The 18,551-nt window shown below is 51.1% G+C and overlaps 1 protein-coding gene across 2 annotated transcripts in view; it reads left to right on the top strand.

The window, feature by feature from the left end:
• Window positions 1–5,094: 5,094 nt before the first annotated feature.
• Window positions 5,095–18,551, top strand: part of TMEM184B (transmembrane protein 184B) — a 48,926-nt gene continuing 35,469 nt past the window's right edge. The window contains exon 1 of one of the 2 annotated variants that reach the window (XM_029205020.1): window positions 5,095–5,241. The gene's annotated coding sequence lies outside the window, so the exon portion shown is untranslated. Of the gene's footprint in view, window positions 5,242–7,556; window positions 8,252–18,551 lie in introns of those variants that run through there. The other variant, XM_029205021.1, reaches the window with a different exon arrangement.

The raw sequence follows: 18,551 nt of genomic DNA, 5'->3' as shown, positions 1-18,551 counted from the left end.
ACACACACACACACACACACACACACACACACACACACACACACACAATGAGAGAAATAGTGTCCTAATGACGGTGTGTGAGGCTCAAATCCAGCTCTGCCTGGCACTTCCCTTAAATTCCCTTAAATTCCCTTCCTTTGTTTAACTTAGCTTGAATTGGGTTTTAGTCCGTTGCAACCAAAAGGGTCTGATTCAGGTAAAAAGTTAGCTGGGCCTTCAGCAGCCCCATGCTATAGACTGCAGCATGATCGTCAGCTGCGTGCAAAATACCGTGTCGACATTTTCATACATATTGATGGGGAAACGGAGCCTCAGAGAGGCAAAGCCACATGCCTAAGATCATACTGCTAGGAAATAAATGGAGCTGGCCCTGTGCTCTGCCCTCCACACCACACTGCCTCTCCAGGACACCTGGCCAGGACTCCCACAGCATCCTTGGGGAAACGTGGGAGACGCAGAGACTGCAGGTAAATGGATTCAGAGTGCTCTGGGCTCTGGGCCACTCATTAGCTAGCACCAGTGAAACTGGAGGGAAGGGGGGCAGGGCACAACCTTTGAAAGAATGACATAGCCTGAGGACATGACATCAACTGATTAGAACCAAATGGGTTCACTATGGCAGACAAGTCACTTCCACTAAACCTTGAGCCTCAGTATTCGATCACATCAGCAAGCTAAATGACACACCCACAGGCACTGTGACAGTTCCAAGACAGGCCATAAAGATCAAAGGTGGATGGTGGCCCAATTCCTGGAAATCCCCGCCCCTTCCTAAAATAGCTGGAATACCCCTCCCAATCATTAGCCTACGAAATTACCCACCCCCATAAAAATTGACAACCCCGTACCCTGGTGCCTTTCTCACGTTCTGAGATGGCCCACACCCTGTGGAGTGTGTTTCTCTCTAAATAAATCCACTTCTTACCTATCACTTTATCTCTCACTGAATTCTTTCTGCCATGAGACATCAAGAAACTGAGCTTCATAAAGTCGAGAAACCAGGTGTGTTATCTCAGTTGGAAAACTGGGTTTTGGCCAGGTTCGAGTCCCAGCCACGTGGGTTCAAGTCCGAATCTGAGGTGCACGGTTTCACCAGCACCGCTGAGGCCCTGGCTCTTTCCTCTGCACTGCCCTACAGATGCTAGGAGTGGATTTTGGATGCAGAGATAATCCAACTTGATCCCTATTACCCTTGAGAGGCCCTTAGTCTGGTGGGGGAGACAGATGCATTCAGATGAATTGTGATGCACAGAGAGAAGAAAACAGAAGGGAACAACACACCATTTCTTCTTCTTTTTCTTCTTTTATAAATTTATTTCTGGCTGTGTTGGGGCTTCGTTGCTGCGCACGGGCTTTCTCTAGTTGTGGTAGGCCGTGGCTACTCTTCCTTGCGGTGTGGTGGCTTCTCTTGTTGCGGAGCACACACTCTAGGTGTGTGGGCTTCAGTAGTTGTGGCTCGCAGGCTCTAGAGCGCAGGCTCAGTAGTTGTGGCGTACGGACTCAGTTGCTCCGCGGCATGTGGGTTCTTCCCGGACCAGGGATGAACCTGTGTCCCCTGCATTGGCGGGCAGATTCTTAACCACTGTGCCACCAGGGAAGTCCCAGACCATTTCTTTAAATAACTTTTTTCTTATTTTGAAGAGATTGCATGCTTTTTGCAAACATTTTGGAAAATACAGAGAAACAAAAATTAAGTAAGGGAGAGAGAGAGAGAAGGTAACCAATATTCATAATTCTGCCACTTAGGAGAACCCACTGTTAACATTTTGTTATATTTCCTTCCAATCTTTCTTCTAAGCCTAAAAAAAAAAAAGTTTTTTTTTAAACAGTTCAGTGGGCTTCCCTGGTGGCACAGTGATTGAGAGTCCGCCTGCCGATGCAGGGGACACGGGTTCGTGCCCCGGTCCGGGAAGATCCCACATGCCGCAGAGCGGCTGGGCCCGTGAGCCATGGCCGCTGAGCCTGCGCGTCCGGAGCCTGTGCTCCGCAACGGGAGAGGCCACAACAGTGAGAGGCCTGCGTACCGCCAAAAAAAAAAAAAAAAAAAAAAAAAAAAAGATGTAAACAGTTCAGATCAGGCTATCATGCAAATTTATTACTACCTTTTCCAGTCAGTATTATTCCTAATCATTTCCCCTTATTATTTGAAATGTGTAAATTGGCTGTTTCAGTATCTACACAATATACCATTGTATGGATCTACCATAATTTGCTTAACTATTCTTTGATGAATTTCAGCTTATTTGCGATTTTTTTGTTGGGGAGAAACTAATTAGACCAGAATGGAGGAGAGGAGAGTGAGGGAGGTGAGAATCAAGAAAGAACCAAAAGATGACATCGGATTTGGCCTTTGAAGGAAGAGTAGTTGGTTGCTGGAGGTGGAGAAAGGCTCCTTCAGTAGCCAGTGAGCTGGGGTAAAGGTGACTAGTGGGTTGGGGGACTGTTATAATTGTCCAGAAATAAGGGGACCTGAACCAGGACAGTGGCCCCAGCATGGAAGGGAGAGGGGCCGAACTGAGTGGCATCTTTGAGCCAGGGTGAATGGACATTTGCACGGAGTGGGGTGGTGACTGAGGGGTAAATTTTTACTTCTAAATTAGACAGCCTGGGGAGAGGATGAGGAAAGCCAGGGAGCAACAAACTAGGGCTCACAGTGCCACCTGCTGCTGACCTGCCATGTCACTCAGGCCAGGTGACTTTCTGTCTTTGAGCCCCTTTCTGGCAACCCAAGCCTAAAACTACCCACCACCTGCCCCTGCCCCTGTCAGCCTAGGGCCTCTGTAAACTGAGACTCAGAGCGCCCTTAATGAACAGGGGCTAACAACTTGAGTTAGGGTGTGGTTTGGCCTGACCACTCTGGATGTCAAATCGTGTCGGTTTCTATGCTAAGCATAAGATATGGTGGTAATTAAGACAAGGACTTTGCCCTGGGGGGGGGGGTCATATGCAGGGAGGAAGAGCTGGGAAGTCATGAACAAATGATGATGACGCAATTGATGATAAGCAAGCCTTGTTTGTGTGCTGGAAAGCCCTGAGCAACTTCCTACCTGGGGACTGGGAAGGACTTTTCCTAGAGGACTCTTCATGCTACAGAACATCTTGAAGCATGTTCTCTATACCAACCCTTGTACTAAGTACTGGGATTATATCAGGACACAAAAAGGACAAAAATCTTTGTCCTTGTAGCGCTTACGTTTTACTGGTGGAAGACAAACAGTAAAACAGGCAAACTATGTCACGATAGAAATTAAGTGATGTGGGAAAAACTAGAGCACGGAAAGGGGGAATCGGGACCGCATGTAAGGGGTTTGGCAAGTTTACTAGTGTGGTTAGGGCAGGCCTTACTGAGTGGGGAACACGTGAGCAACCCCTTGAAGAAAGTGAAGGAGGGGGCATTCAGGTGTCTGAGGGAACAGCAATCCCAGCAGAGGGAACATCCAGTGCCAAGGATTTGAAGTCAAGCGTGCTTCATTTGTTCTAGGAACAGCAAGGGGTCAGTGTGGAGGGAAGCAAGAGGAGGAGATGAGGTCGGACACTGCTGGGTGGATGGAATGTTAGATGAAGCAAAGCTCTGCAGGGATTTGTAAGAACTTTGGCTTTTATTCAGAGTGAAATGCACAGCCAATGGCAGGCTTTGGGCAAAGAAGTGCAGTGTTCTGACTTAGGTTTTAAAAGAATCCCTCTGGCTCCTGCAATGAAGTAGACTGGGACACGGGGCAGGGCTGGAAAAAGGGAAACAGGTTAGGAAAATGTTGCAATAACCCTGATCAGCTTGGGCTGCTATAACAAATTACCATAGATTGGGTGGCTTATCAACAACAGACATTTATTTCTCATAGTTCTGGAGGCTGGAAGTCCGAGATCAGGGTGCCTGCTAGCGTGATAGATTCTGGTGAGGGTCCTCTTCTGGATTATAGACTGCTAACTTCTTACCGTATTCTCACATGGCAGAAAGAAGGCTAGAAAGTTCTCTGGGGTCTCTTTTTTAAGGGCATTAATACCATTCATGAAGGCTCCACCCATATGACCTAATCACCTCCCAAGGCCCCAGCTCCTAATACCATCACATTGGGGGTTAGGATTTCAGCCTATGAATTTTGAGGGGATAAAAACATTCAGTCCATAACAAGAATATTGCAATAATCCTGGACAGAAAGTGGATGGGGTGGTGGCAGTAGAGATGGGGTGGAAGAGGTCAGAGTCTAGATATATTTTGCAGGTACAGCCAACATAATTTCCTGCTCCAGCGGGTAAAGGGGTGAGAGGAGGGATTCAAGGATGATTCCAGGAGTTCTAGGCTGGGGGCTGGAAGGATGGAGCTGCTAACCGTTCTGGTGGGGAGGCTGTGAGAGTGCAGGTCTCTGCGTTTGAGAGGAAATGGTTCTGTTGTGGGCATGTTGACTTTGAGATCCTATTGGAACCTCAGGTATGAGACGGTGAGTACACAGTTCACGGGAGGAGCCTGGGCTGGGGATAGAAATACATTTGGGGATCTTGAACACACCAAAGCCGGAACTTGATTGGATTTTATGTTTTTTAGTTAAACTGAGTTGGGTGTGAACCTGGCAAACAGAAATGGGCTAGGCGGTTTGAATGATATCTGAAGAATTTTGCTTGTTAGACCAGCTAGAGCTCGGTGGGGCAGGAAGGAAGCGCTGCTAGGTGGAGTGGGAAGAAAAACCTCTTTCTCTGTTTTGCAATTTCATTTCGCGTTATTGCACACAGCACGTCAGTATGCATTCATTCCACAATTCCACATGCATCCTTCACTCGACAAATAGCCGTTAGATATTGTTTCATCTTCAAACAGGCCCAAATGGAGGAAAAGAGGTGAAGCTCCATACAGCCAGCGAGTGCCAGGGACAGAGCTTGGAGCCCAAGACTCTGTCCCTGCACCCCAAGAAGCTCACTGGTGGGCAGGGTTCGGGGTGGGATGGAGGTTGGGGAGGCGACTCTTGACTGGTTTACGATCGGCTGGAGGAGAGCCGGGATCGCACCCACCACCTGGGGTTTGGGACGGCGGCTCCTTTAAGGCCGGGAGGGTGATCTCAGCCTCGCGCTCGCCGCCCCGCCCTCCCCGGCGGCGCGCTCGGTGCGCAGGCGCGCCGCGGCGGCACTCTGCTGGGCCCGGGACGAGCCGCCGGCGGCGAGATACTAGGGCTGCCGTACCGTCAGCCTGCCTCGCTCTCACAGTCCGGCTGCCGCGCGTCGCCCGCACACGCGCCGCCATGGGCTCCTGAGGTACCCTACCCACCGGCCCTGAGCTGGAGGCCCCGAGGGGGTCGGCCGAGGGCTTCCGGGGGCGGCGGGGCTGCCCCGTTCTGGAGAGGCCCGCTCGGGGGGCGCCCCGCGGGTCGCCTTGGCCGCGGGTCCCCGGGCGGGGAGCGGACGAAGGTGGCCGGCCTGGCGGGGAGGGAGGGGGCGTCTGCGGCCCCGCCCGTCTCGCCCTGCGCTCTCTCCCCACCTTGCGAGGTCGCGGGCCGCCCGTGGGTGTGCGCTGCCCCCTCCTCGCCAGCGTGGCGGGGCCCGCGCCTGGAGTGTAATCGGACCTGCCCGTGGGGGTGGCCGGGAGAGAGGGGAAGCGGATGGACAGGCCCTTTGCAAGTGGGATGGTGTGCGCCCGGTGGGTGTGCTGGCGCCTGGCACAGCCTAGTGAGTGGGGGAGTCGGCCTTGCCCTGTGCCGGTAGCTGTGATCTGGGCTGGTGGCTAGCCTGGCGAGGCCTCTGGGGATGCGTGCATGAAGGTGTACACGCGTTGCATACAGGTCAGCAGTTTGGAGGGGCACCGGCAGGAACCTGGGGCTCCAAGGATATGTGCTTGGAAAAGGAACACAGAGACTGGTTTAGGGTGTGTGCATCCATCCCAGACATTTCTTCTCTGGGCACACTGCTTGGGTCTAGTGCTAGTTGACTCTAGGCCAAGGCAAGGAGATGGGGTTGAGAGGTGGGCGTGAGTATCTGTTCCCAACCCGTATCCCCTCTGGGGTTGTGCAAGGCCAGACATTACACACCCACACCCAGGGCACTGTGGGGCAAAGCAGGTGTTTGCACGTCTGATACCTGCGTGTGAGGAGAAGGCCATGTATTATTTATCTGACTGCTGGGTGCTTTATGTAAGGAAAGAAGCAGCAATCTGTGTCCTGGAGGCCTTGTGCTGTGGAGGCAGCCAGGCAAATACGCTCACGCACCTGCAAAGGCAGCGCAGGTCTCAGAGGTGTGACTCCTGCACAGCTTGTGTGTGCAGCGTCCCTTCCTATCTCCCTTCCTTTCCAGCGTGCTTGGTGGGCCCCCTGGGCTCTGCACATCGGGACATCTTGCTGGAGGGTGCTGTGTGTATCAGAGCTGGGACCGTGGGGTGGGAAGGCCCCAGCGGTCAGGTCTGTGTGCCCATTTTATTAGGCTTTGAACAGAAACACATGATGCCCCTGGGATCCAGGACCTCTCAGGTCGGTCGGGGAATCAAACTTAGAATCAAGTAGTCACAATGATGTGAAAAATATAAAGCAATAGAGGGAATGCAGAGTGGGTTCAGTGCTGGGGGAGGGGAAACGTGGCCAGCAGAAAAGGTTCCAACATGGGGTGGAGGGGGCGAGGGGAGCTGAACTGAAACTGGAAGGCTGACTAGCATTCCTCTGATGCTTTGGTGCTTTCCATGTATATTTCCCCACTTAATTCTCTCGGAGGCTGTGCGTGTACAGAACTGTTTGTTATCCCTCTTTACAAATGAGGAAACTGAGACCCAGAGGGAGCACATGACTCCTTGTCCATGTATATGGCAGGCCTGGATGGAGTCATCCATGAACCAGGACCTCTCTTGCTGCCAGGTGTGCTGCCTTGTAACTTGCTGAGCATCTACTACATGCCAGGTACTATGCTAGGGGCACAGGGGTCTAAAGATGAATGGGACCTGGTGCCTGGCCTCTAAGGGCTTCCAGTCTGCTGGGGAGATGGACCTAGACAGTGACCCCAATCCAGACACAAGGCCCCCATAGCCAGTGTGCGTGGAGAAGTCACCATCAATTCCCCCCAAGAATTGGCCACAGGCAACCTGGCTTCTTTGTGCAGCCTCTGGGATTCTGGATGTGTTTTAAGTTGCTCCCATGTGGTAGTGGGTTACCCCAGGAACCCCTTCTAAAGGCCTCCAAGTGGGTGGGAAGAAGAGCTTCAGGGCAGAATGGGTGCAGGTGATCTTGTCCTAGTTCACTGGTGTTGGCCGAGTTCTGTGGAGCTCGGGCTTCTGTCTGGAGGCTGTTTTCTCTTCCTCTGCCTTTGAGGTTTTGCTCCTGGTTTCTGGCGGGCCGGCCGAGCTCTCTTCCGCAGGAGGAGCTCCATGCTATTTCCAGTCCCTCCTGTGCTCATTTCTCCCTGTGAATTCCCTGGAGTGGGAAGGCAGAGTACGGTCCTTTATTGTTTTGAAACCAAGTAACTGTGAATACCCTTCTCACTCTGCTGGGCCTTGAGACTGGGGATTTGGTGTGTGAGTTGTGGAAGGCCAGCTGCCGGGCCCTGGGAGAACTCTGGGGGGGGGGGGGTCTACCACTGGACCTTCACAGGCACTGAGCACTTGCTGAAGACCTACTGTGTGCCCAGCACCGTGCTGAGTCGTGGGTTGTGTCTTTTAAGAGGCTGTGGTTGGCTGAGGCTGTCCACCGTGTAACAGATATGCGACAGAGAGTGCTCTGCTTGTGGTGGAAACAGAGGGCCCTAGTGGGGCCGGAGGACAGTAGGAACAACAGCCTGTTCATTAAGCACTTACTGTGCGCCAGGCACAGTTCAAAGTGCTTTCATGACCGACTGAGTTTCATCCTCCCACCACAGTGAGGTGGGAACAGTTACCTTCACGTTTTGCAGAGGAGGCAGCCTAGGAGGGTAAAGCTGCGCTGGGCCGTGGAGCTGACCTTGGAGCCCACGCTCTTCCCCCACTAACCCTGGGGTGTGCCCGACATCATCGTAGAAGCGAAACCTCCTGCACCTTGAAGGACGACGGGGAGTGCTCTGCCTGTGGAGGGAGAGGGCATTCTAGGCAGAGGAAGCCCCCATGCGCAGAGGTGCGGAGGCCTGAAATACCTCGCCCAGACATGGCTATGGTGGGCCCAGGGCGTGAAGACCTTTGAAGGCCCCACTAAGGAGTTTGAGCTTGACCCCGGTGTGGTCACCAGGGAGCCCTGAAGTTTTCCAAAAGGAAGCGACAGCCTCAGCCGCGTGTTCCGGGACAGTGTGCCCGCGTCTCCTTCTTCCTTCATTCCTGCAGGTAACTCCAAGGAGACTGGGCCTTTCCCTCCTTTGCTTTCCCTCTGGTCACTGGCATCCTTTTCGGTCCCTGCTGCCTTTCGCTTCTATTCTTCCAGCAGCTTCTGGTCCCGACAGCCCTGTGTGACTCAGGACAGGCCTCTGGAGCTCACTGCTGTAATGGTGGCTCTACCCTGGCCTCCGTGGCTGGCGGTAGGGTGGCCCCCTGAACTGGAACCGGGTTATTCCTGGCCCTCCCGGGTCTGGCAGGTCCTTGCTGACCTCTCACACTGTGGCTGTGGACAGGGTGGGCCGCTCCTTTTCCCCCATCTTCCATCCTCCAGGCCCCCATGCTCATCAGTGCTATAAATACAGGCAAAGGGGGGTGGGGATGTGTGGGTTCACTGAGGGGATGCCTGCCCTCCCCGGCTGCTTTGCTGGGTGTTGAGCGGCCAGCTGAGTGCCCCAGTGTGTCCCTCCCTCCAGGGCCGAAAGACTAGGGGTCTTCGCACAGGATGTCTGCTGAAGCACAGCTTTGGCTCTGGGAGCCCATGGGTGTAGGACGTGAGGGGAGGAATCAAGGAAACCTTCTGAATTGGGTGCCTGGGGAGAGGAGGCGGAGAATTCAGGAAGGGGACAAAAATGGTCACTGGGAGCATAGGAGAAAGAAGCACCCCTTTGGGCACCGGGGAGAGAGGGAGGTAAGCTGAGCCTTCTGGAGAAAGAATTGGGAGCTGCGGCTCTCTTATTAGCTCCGTCGCCTTGGACAAGTTGCTTACCAGGTTCTGATTCCCATTCTTAAAGAATAGCGGGAGATGATGCAACTTCCTTCATTTGTAAAAGAGGAGTAATAACAGTGCAGCCATGATACGGCTGTGACGCTCTGATGTCTGCACGGAGCTCAGCACCGCATTTGGCTGTACGTGGTACGTGCTCAGTAAACACTGGCTTTTATTGTTACCTTACAGGCTGTTTAATTTATTCAAGAAAGAGGTGTTGCACGCCTGTATGCCAGTGCAGGGAGCTGAGTCCAGCTGGGGAGAGCCATTCCAGTTGTCATAGGTGCTCTGAGGGAACACTGAGGCATTCCCGCCTGGGCAGGCACTTCTCTGACCAGGTGACGTTTACGCTGTCACCATGTATAAGGAAGCAGGTTCCAGGCAGAGGGAACAGCATGTGCAAAGCAAAGGTCTGAGTTCTTTGTCTGCAAAATTGTTTGGCATTGGGGCTCAGCACGTAGTAGGCCCTCAGTAAATGTTAATTGAATATGATCTTCTTGGCCTCAGAGAGGACAGGAAGGGGAAGAAGTAAAGTGTGAGGGGCCCTGGAGAGAAGATTTGGAAGGTCCCCCAGTTTCGGATTGTCTCCCGTTTCCTGCCCATTTTGTCTACCTCTGCCGGGTGGCATGTGGTGCAGGTACCTTAATGCAGTGCAGCTAAGCTGCCAATGTTCTCTTCAGGGACTCGTGCTAGGCCCCTGCTTTGTCAAAGTCCTGGGAGGGGCGGTGCTGGAATTAGGCTGCGTTTGTTCACATTCCTGTTTGCTGCCGTTTTAGTGCATCTGAAACCCTGTGCTTGGGCAGAACTTAGAAGGATGACATGGGGCCTCTGTCTGGTTGGTTGTTTTTCCAGTCTTGGATTAATGGTGGCTCAGTGTCTGGCACGATGCCTTGCACAGTGTAGGTGCTGAAATCGCTTTGACTAACAAACCAACAGTTGGATGGGTTAGTATCATTGCCACACAGGATAAAGCTGGAATTATTCTTGAGAAGTGATAGGTGCGAACAGGATTGTTTATTAGAACTGAGTTATATCAGGAGCTGACAGGTACATTAAACAGCCTTGGGTATGTTCAAGGACAGGCTCCGTCCAATGGTCTGGAGGTCTCAGGCCTGGGCTGAGAGGCAGGAAGCCCCACAGTCACCTCCTTTTCCTTCTTCTCTGGGGCGGAAACCAGAGAGGGAAGATCCCACCCAGAAAACTTTTGTTCCTAACCTACTAATCACTTCCAGTTCTACCATGTTTTTAAAAAGTCACACACAACAAAATGAGTATTTCATGGAAGGTTTCAGCCTGTGAAAAACAATGGGGTTCTCTGCTTTTGAAAATAGTACTTGTTGATTATAGTAAATTTGGAACCCAGAAAAGATTGGAGGATAAGAATAGAAATCACCCCAAATTTCTAATAACCAAGAAATAATCGCTGTTGAAGAGTGGGCATATTTTCCTTCTAGGCATCATCCTGCATTAGCTCATTGTTAACGTAACACTGAATTGCTAGCGTTTACCCATGACATGAAAGTTAGCCGTAGATATGAAAGAATCAGAGAAGTTCTAAAACAGAGCCCCTTGGTGCTTTACTTCAAGGTCTGTAGGAAAGACGAGGTCTCCACCCTTTTTGCTGGATGCACCATGATGTGAGGAGCAGGTGGGGCACTGCACAGAGTCAGAGAACCTGGTGATGACCTTGGGCCAGTCACCTGCCCTCCAGTGGGGTTATTCATCCTCCTCTGCCCACCTCCTGGCTGTCGCAGGGCTCAGATGAGGTCCCAGGTTAGAAAACCTTGAAATCCACCCTGCCCACAAGAGGAGGGCCTGGTTTCTGTCTTGGAGGGAGAGCCGGTCTTCACCGTCAAGTGAAGATGGATAGAGAAGGGGTGCGTGTGTGTGTGTGTGTGTGTGTGTGTGTGTGTGTGTGTGTGTGTGTGTCTTATTTTCCAACCTGCAGTCTGTTTTGTGATCCCCCTGAAGACTTCAGTATCCTTGTTCGGGAGCCACGATCTGAGGACCGTGTAGCTTCAGGCCATGGGTGGTCCCAGGATGGCTGTCCCCAGCCCTCACCTCAACGAAGCGGGTGGAATGAGACCTCTGGAAGTTACTACATCTGCCGCCCTGAAAGTGATTTTCAGATAAGACAGCCTCCCCACCCTGGGAGAAGTGTGTGGAGTTTGGTGCCTTTATTTTTCTCCTGCTACAACCCCTGTGGGCAGCCTGCACGCAGGGAGGCCCCGTCCTGTTGGCAGGTGGCTGAACACCTCCACTCTGCTGGGTGGGGCTGTTTCCCAAAGCCCTCTGGGTTATCTCTTACAGGAAAGCTCCGGGGGGAGCAGAGGCTCCTCGTCTCCATCTCTAGCAGCCGTGGTTTTCTGTCTGGAATGAACAGAGAACCTGGGATTCCATCAGCAGTCATTTCGGGTGCCTGCAGGCACAACGATAGGTGTTGGTGAACGGATGTGTGTGAGGAAATTAATATTAATTAATGTTAACATACTATTTAGTACTAATGTTACTTTTTTTTTCTTGTTTTTAATCTAGTTTTTAAAAATTTTTATTGGAGTATAATCGCTTTACAATGTTGTGTTAGTTTCTACTGTACAGCAAAGTGAATCAGCCATACGTATACATATATCCCCTCTTTTTTGGATTTCCTTCCCATTTAGGTCACCACAGAGCATTGAGTAGAGTTTCCTGTGCTATACAGTAGGTTCTCATTAGTTATCTATTTTATACATAGTATCAATAGTGTATATACGTCAATCCTAATCTCCCAATTCATCCCACTCCACCCCACCCCTTCCCCCTTGGTATCCATACATTTGTTCTCTACGTCTGTGTCTCTATTTCTGCTTTTTATTTATTTATTTTTAAATTTATTTATTTTTGGCTGTGTTGGGTCTTTGTTACTGCACATGGGCTTTCTCTAGTTGCGGCGAGCGGGGGCTACTCTTCCTTGCAGCACATGGGCTTCTCATTGTGGTGGCTTCTCTTGTTGTGGAGCCCGGGCTCTAGGCGCGTGGGCTCAGTAGTTGTGATGCATGGGCTCTAGAGCACAGGCTCAGAAGTTGTGGCCCACAGGCTTAGTTGCTCTGCGGCATGTGGGATCTTCCTGAACCAGGGGTTGAACCCGTGTTCCCTGCAATGGCAAACGGATTCTTAACCACTGTGCCACCAGGGAAGTCCTCTGCTTTGTAAGTAAGATTATCTGTACCAGTTTTTTCAGATTCCACGTATATGCATTAATATATGATATTTGTTTTTCTCTTTCTGACTTACTTCACTCTGTATGACAGTCTCTCCGTCCATCCACGTCTCTACAAATGACCCAATTTCGTTCCTTTTTATGGCTGAGTAAGATTCCATTGTATATGTACCACATCTTCTTTATCCATTCCTCTGTTGATGGACATTTAGGTTGCTTCCATGTCCTGGCTATTGTAAATAGTGCTGCAGTGAACATCGGGGTGCATATGTCGTTTTGAATTATGGTTTTCTCAGGGTATATGCCCAGTAGTGGGATTGCTGGGTCACATGTTAGTTCTATTTTTAGGTTTTTAAGGAACCTCTGTACTGTTCTCCATAGAGGCTGTATCAGTTTACATTCCCACCAACAATGTATGAGGGTTCCCTTTTCTCCACACTCTCTCCAGCATTTATTGTTTGTAGATTTTGTGATGATGGCCATTCTGACCGGTGTGACGTGATATCTCATTGTAGTTTTGATTTGCATTTCTCTAATAATTAGTGATGTTGAGCATTTTTTCATGTGTTTGTTGGCCATCTGTATGTCTTCTTTAGAGAAATGTCTATGTCTTTTGCCCATTTTTTGATTGGGTTGTTTGGTTTTTTTTGGTATTGAGCTGCATGAGCCGTTTGTATATTTTGGAGATTAATCCTTTGTCAGTTGCTTCGTTTGCAAATATTTTCTCCCACCCTGAGGGTTGTCTTTTCATCTTGTTTATGGTTTCTTTTGGTGTGCAGAAGCTTTTAAGTTTCATTAGGTCCCATTTGTTTGTTTTTGTTCTCATTACTCTAGGAGGCGGGTCAAAAAAGATCTTGCTGCTATTAGTACTAATATTACTAATCCTCACTCGGATTGGTGTAGGGCTTTGCAGTTTGCAAATTGCTTTTCACATATATCATCTCATCTAATCCTCCCAATGGCCCTGGCCCCTTGGAATTATTGTGCCTACTTTGCAGACGGATAGACTGAGGCTCAGAGGGGTGAATTTGCCTAAGATCCTGTGGAAGGAAGCACCCAAGTTTTTGATTTCGAATCCTGTGTGCCCTTGCTCCTCTGAGTGATCCCTTCAGCACAGCTGTGGCCCCCAGAGAGCCTGCATTCCCACTGGGAAGGCCAGCAGGTGGAACTGCTGCTTAGACTTGGAAAGAGCGTTCATAGAGGATCCGGTCAAAGCTGTGGGGGCCCCAGGAGACAGCAGTCTGCTCTGCCTGCCGGTGGGCGGGGGGCCCAGGCTCCCTGGGGGAAGGGCAGTTGAGCTGGGGGCTCTGATGGACAGTGGAGGTGGGCAGGTGGAGAAGCAGGGGAGGGCTTTCCAGGTAGCAGGACCACCTGGAGCACAGGTACAGGCAGGTGAGCAGAGGAGTGGAGGGAGGGAGCTCTCCCAGAGCAGTTGGCGTCAAGGCCTCGCCTCCCGGAAGAGAAATACATCTCTACATGTTTGTCAGTAGGTTTTAAACAAATAGGGCGTGGGAAAATCTAGATTTAGCAAAACAGTACATACTTGCTTTACAAAGAAAGCTTGATGCCCTGGGCAGTGGTTAGAAAAATGTTAATGGCGATATAACCTCGGTGCATTTAAGTATGATTCGATTTACAGGCGTTCCTGGCTGTCCAGTCTGTTGGAGCAGAGCACGGGCTGGGAAACGGGAAGGTCGGCGAGGGTTCTGCCTCTCAAATGCTGGCTTTGCTTTGCCAAGAGGCGTCTCCCGCTTGGTTGGCGGCGGAAGACCACTTCTTCCATTTGCAGTTCTCAGTAGTTGAGCCAGACTCGTGAGGGTGGGAGGAAGCCCTGCCCTGCCCGCTGCGTTTACCCAGCTATCCTCACTCACAGGGAGGACACTAGGTATCCAGAGGCCCTCCTCCATCCTCTGCCAGCCACGCTTGATGAGTGAGGTTTAGGTGGCCGTGGCTGTTACGTAACAGGTCCGTGATGGACACAGCAGTAAATGTCGTGGAGCCTGAGTGTGTCTCGCACGGCTGTGGTGTCCCTACAGCTCACGCACGGGAAGTGGCCAGAGGCGCTTGCCACTCGTTCAGGATAGCTAGACTGGAAGCACCCTGCCGTCTCGGGCTCTGCGCTCCCACCTGTCCCCTCCAGACCTGCTTCTGGTGCACGCTCCGTGGCCTGCCTGCTCTTCCCATGGCGCCTTTGCCCAGGGAGACCAATTAGGGCCGGGTGTCGTGGTGACCCCAGTCATCTCCCACACTTGCCCCTGTCCTGGGACCAGGGCACCAGAGCCTGTCCGTTCTGGGAACGGCCGAGGGGCTGAGCGGGTCTGGCCCTTCACTCACAGGTGAGGAAATGCGAGTCCATGGACCAGGACGCTGGGCGAGTTGGGGCTGATTTGGGTCCAGAGCCATCTTCCGACCTAGTGCTCTCTCTGTGTCTACTGTGTCTTCATCTGGGCATCCTTGGAACTACATGTTGTCAGTATTTTCCCCAATAATTAGGCTTATTTTTTGGATGAGCAATTAAGATGTATCCTGCCTCTCTAGCAACATTTTCAAAATTACAGATCCTTGAAGGCTTTCACCCAGCAGTTGCACTTCTAGGAATTTATCCTACAGATGAGTTACCACGTGTGCAAGGTTAGTCATGGCTGCCTCATTTTTAATAGCGAAAGGTTGGAAGCAACCTGAAAGTCCATCAGCAGGGGCCAGGGACAAATTATGGTCCATCCAAACCATGGACTACTGTGCAGCCATAAAAAATAAGATGGAGACTCCATGCACGGGTACAGGACAGTCACCAAGATAGATTGCTGTGAAGGCAGCGGGTACAGGATGTATGTCTGGTGTGCTTCCATCTGCGTGAAAGTGAAGGGAAATAGAAAGTGCATTTGCTTATGTATGTGCTCAGGGTCTCTGGGGATTCACACGAAGTTGGTGACTGCAGTGCCTCTGGGATGGTGGCTGGTGCCGGGAGACTGTTCACTGGAGACCCTTTGTACGCTTTGAGTGCCAATTCGTGTGAATATGTGACTTTTTCAAAAAGTTAAACCGAATACAATTAAATAAACAAGAACCATAAGAAATGTATCCTCACCCTCTTGCCCAGTGCAGGAAGGTCAAGGCTACCCCCTCAAGGACCAGCCATCCTCATTCAGGCCCCTGACCATCAGCTAATCAAGAATTCAAGCTTGGGTGTCAGGAAGGGGACCAGGAAATCTGACCCACGGCCCCAGCCCTGGAGAAATGTAACCACCTCCCTGTTGTCTGGCTTGTCATTTAAATCCCTGCTCTGATATGCTTATTTCCCCTGAAACCTTCAGGGGCTTCCCCACTGACACATAAATAAAGACCCTGTCCCAGGCCCTGTTTACTGGGTCCCCTGTTGTTGGGCCACACTTGACTGGTCGCTCTTTTCTCCACGTGCCTCCTCGCCTTCCCGCCTCTGTGCCTTTGCTCATCCTGTTCCCTCTGCCTGCTTGCCTTTCCCTCTCTAGCAGTCTCCACATACCCAAATCCTCTCTGCCTCTCAAGGCCCAGCTCAGACCTCCCCTGCTTCTTTATCTGTTCGTCTCCATTGGCACTTAAGCCTTTTACATTGTGTCCTAGGTGTCTTGCTTCCCCACTGGGCTGTGGGCTCCTTTAGGGCAAAGTCCACATCACAGCCCCTGTTTTGTTAGATGTTTGCCGAGTGGGTGAATGGTGGCTGCTCTCTTCATGGTGGGATTGGGAGCCATGGGGGGCGGGGCCCGTTTCACATCTGTGAACTGTGGTGCCTGGCACAGGGCAGGCCCCCCCCTGCAACAGGAATAACAAGTCTTATGCCCCAGTGCTTTGTGTACATTCTTTCCCTCATCCTCACAAGGACCCATGAAGTGCTGTGGTTCAACTGTGGTTCCCCCGTAGCATGAAGAAGCAGAGTGAACATCTCGTCCAGGTCACACAGTTAGAAATAAGATTTGGACACAGGTCTGGCTGCCTCCAAAATGCCTGCATTTGATCAGCTTATTCTGCCACTTCCCCTGACTCATGAGTAATACTGATCCCTTGGCCCACTCTTATTAACTGCCCCACTGGCCACGGGCAATCTTATATTGTTATTTGAGTGTATTTTCTTCCCCACTGGACTGTAAGCTCTTAAGCAGTTAGAGTCTTGCTGGAGATACCCTTTGGACTTAGCACATAGAAGGTGCTTGAAAGTGTATGTTTATTAACCTACTCCAATAAAATATACAACTAGATGTACAGTGCGATGGATTTTTACCTCTGTAAATACCCGTGTAAACCGCTGTCCAGATCAAGCTGTGGAACATTCCCAGCCTCTCCCTGGGGGCTCCCTGGAGCCTCCTCCATCCAGGTCATGAACCTCTGAGGTAACCACTATTCACACCTCATCACTACTGACTGTTTTTGACCTTTTTGCAAATAGAGTCTCATACGGGAAAACCTGTAGTGAGAGTCACCCAGGTTGTGTAGAGCAGTCCTTGCTCACTGTGCCACGGAAGTTCACACTGTTTAAATATACAGTTGACCCTTGAACAGCATGGCTTTGAACTGTGTGGGTCCACTTATACATGGCTTATTTTTCAATAAATACATACTGTGCTACATGATCCACGGTTGGTTGAATCCGAGGATGTGGAACCGTGGATACAAAGGGCTGACTATAAGTTATATGTGGATTTTTGAGGGTCGGCGCCCCTGACCCATTGTTGTTCAAGGTTCAGCCATCACTATTCATTCTGAGGATAGGCATTTGGGTTGTGTCCAGGCTTTTTCTGTTATAAACAGGCCTGCAGTGAAGTTTCTTGTTCTTGTCTGTGTGGCACACATGGACTCCTGTGGGCTGTGCACCTGGGGTGGAACGCTGACTTGCCTGACTCAGTACACGTTGGCATGGATGAAGGTCAGGCTAGGATTTCTCACCGGGCTGGAGCGGCTGCTTTTTTTGAGTTTTATTTTATTTATTTATTTATACAGCAGGTTCTTATTAGTTATCCATTTTATACGCATCAGTGTATACATGTCAGTCCCAATCTCCCAGTTCATCCCACCACCCCCACCACCCCGCCACTTCCCCCCTTGGTGTCCATATGTTTGTTCTCTACGTCTGTGTCTCTATTTCTGCCCTTGGAGCTGGGCTTCTTGTCAAAGGGGTCCCAGGGGTCAGGGCAGGTTCAGGGATCTCAGTTTAGACAGCCTGCACCCAAGGGCTAGCGGGACTGTTGAGGGTTCCACATCCAAAGGGGACCCGTTTGCTTAGGGCTGGGTGGGGTTTAGCTGGATGAAAAGGTGGTCTCATTAGAGGGACACAGAGTCTAGCTAGAGAGACCGAGCACTGGCCCATCCGTTCTCAGTTTGAGAGAAAACCGTAAAGATCAAAATTTGGCCTGGTATGTGTTGAAAAAAAAAAAAAAAGACTTAATTACAAGGCTGAATTAAGTAAGTGTTTGCTGAAGGATTTTGGATTACTTTGTTGTTCTCTTTTATTTCTGCACCTACCCCCTGCCCCCAACACCATGTGAAGGAGAGATACATGATTGGATGGTTTTTCTTTCCTGTTGAGAGATTCGTGGGAACTTGACCCCAGGAGAACAGGAACAGATGTGGAACCACTAGCGTGGCCTCAGCTTGTCCGTGTTGATCAAAGGGGCGTGGAACTGAGAGATGGGACCCTGCCCCCTCGTGAGGGCATGTGATCCTTTTTCCAAAGGCTAACCAGGCAGCACCGCCCAGCCCTTGGCTGCGCTTTCCCTCTAATCTCTGGAGAAGGGCCAGGCTGTGGGCTGCTGACCTGCTCTAATGTGGGTCAGCCTCCCCCAAAAGATAGCCACCCAGAAGTCCACAGAACAAACAGCCCCCAGAGACCGGAGGGCCCGTCATCCCCAGGCAACTGAAGTGAGAGCAGTGGCCAGTTCAGATTAACCGTGCTCAGGTCAAGTGCTGCCTAGTGAGCTCCGCGAAGGTGGAGATTCCTCCGTGTATCTTAAATAAAAGAACCGAAACCCCTCCCAGGCTGCGTTCGTATTCCGTATTCTGGAGATGTGCGTGCGAGCGTGTTGCCAGCCCAGCTTGGCCCGTGGGTGTGTAGCAACTGCCCGAGCGAGCACTTCATGGGTGCAGCTCAAGAGGCTTTGGATCTGAAACTGATGAATGAAACTATGACCTCAGAAGATTTAAAAAAAGAGCCAACTACCAGAGACAGGACTGGCCCGGGTCTCAGAGGCCGTTGGGAGTGTGCTCTCTCGGCCTGGCTGAAGGATGCAATGATTGAAACGGGAGTGAATCATCACAGGTAACGTCGTACGGTGCCGGGCCCTGTTCGCAGTGCTTTCCTTATAGTGACTTGTTTC

The sequence above is a fragment of the Monodon monoceros genome, unplaced genomic scaffold (genome assembly GCF_005190385.1).
Source record: "Monodon monoceros isolate NGI ecotype Baffin Bay Population unplaced genomic scaffold, NGI_Narwhal_1 Super_Scaffold_6, whole genome shotgun sequence".
In the NCBI taxonomy this organism is placed as follows: Eukaryota; Metazoa; Chordata; class Mammalia; order Artiodactyla; family Monodontidae; genus Monodon; species Monodon monoceros.
Note: the sequence above shows the minus strand (reverse complement) of the source record. Positions and strands in the feature narration are given on the sequence as shown.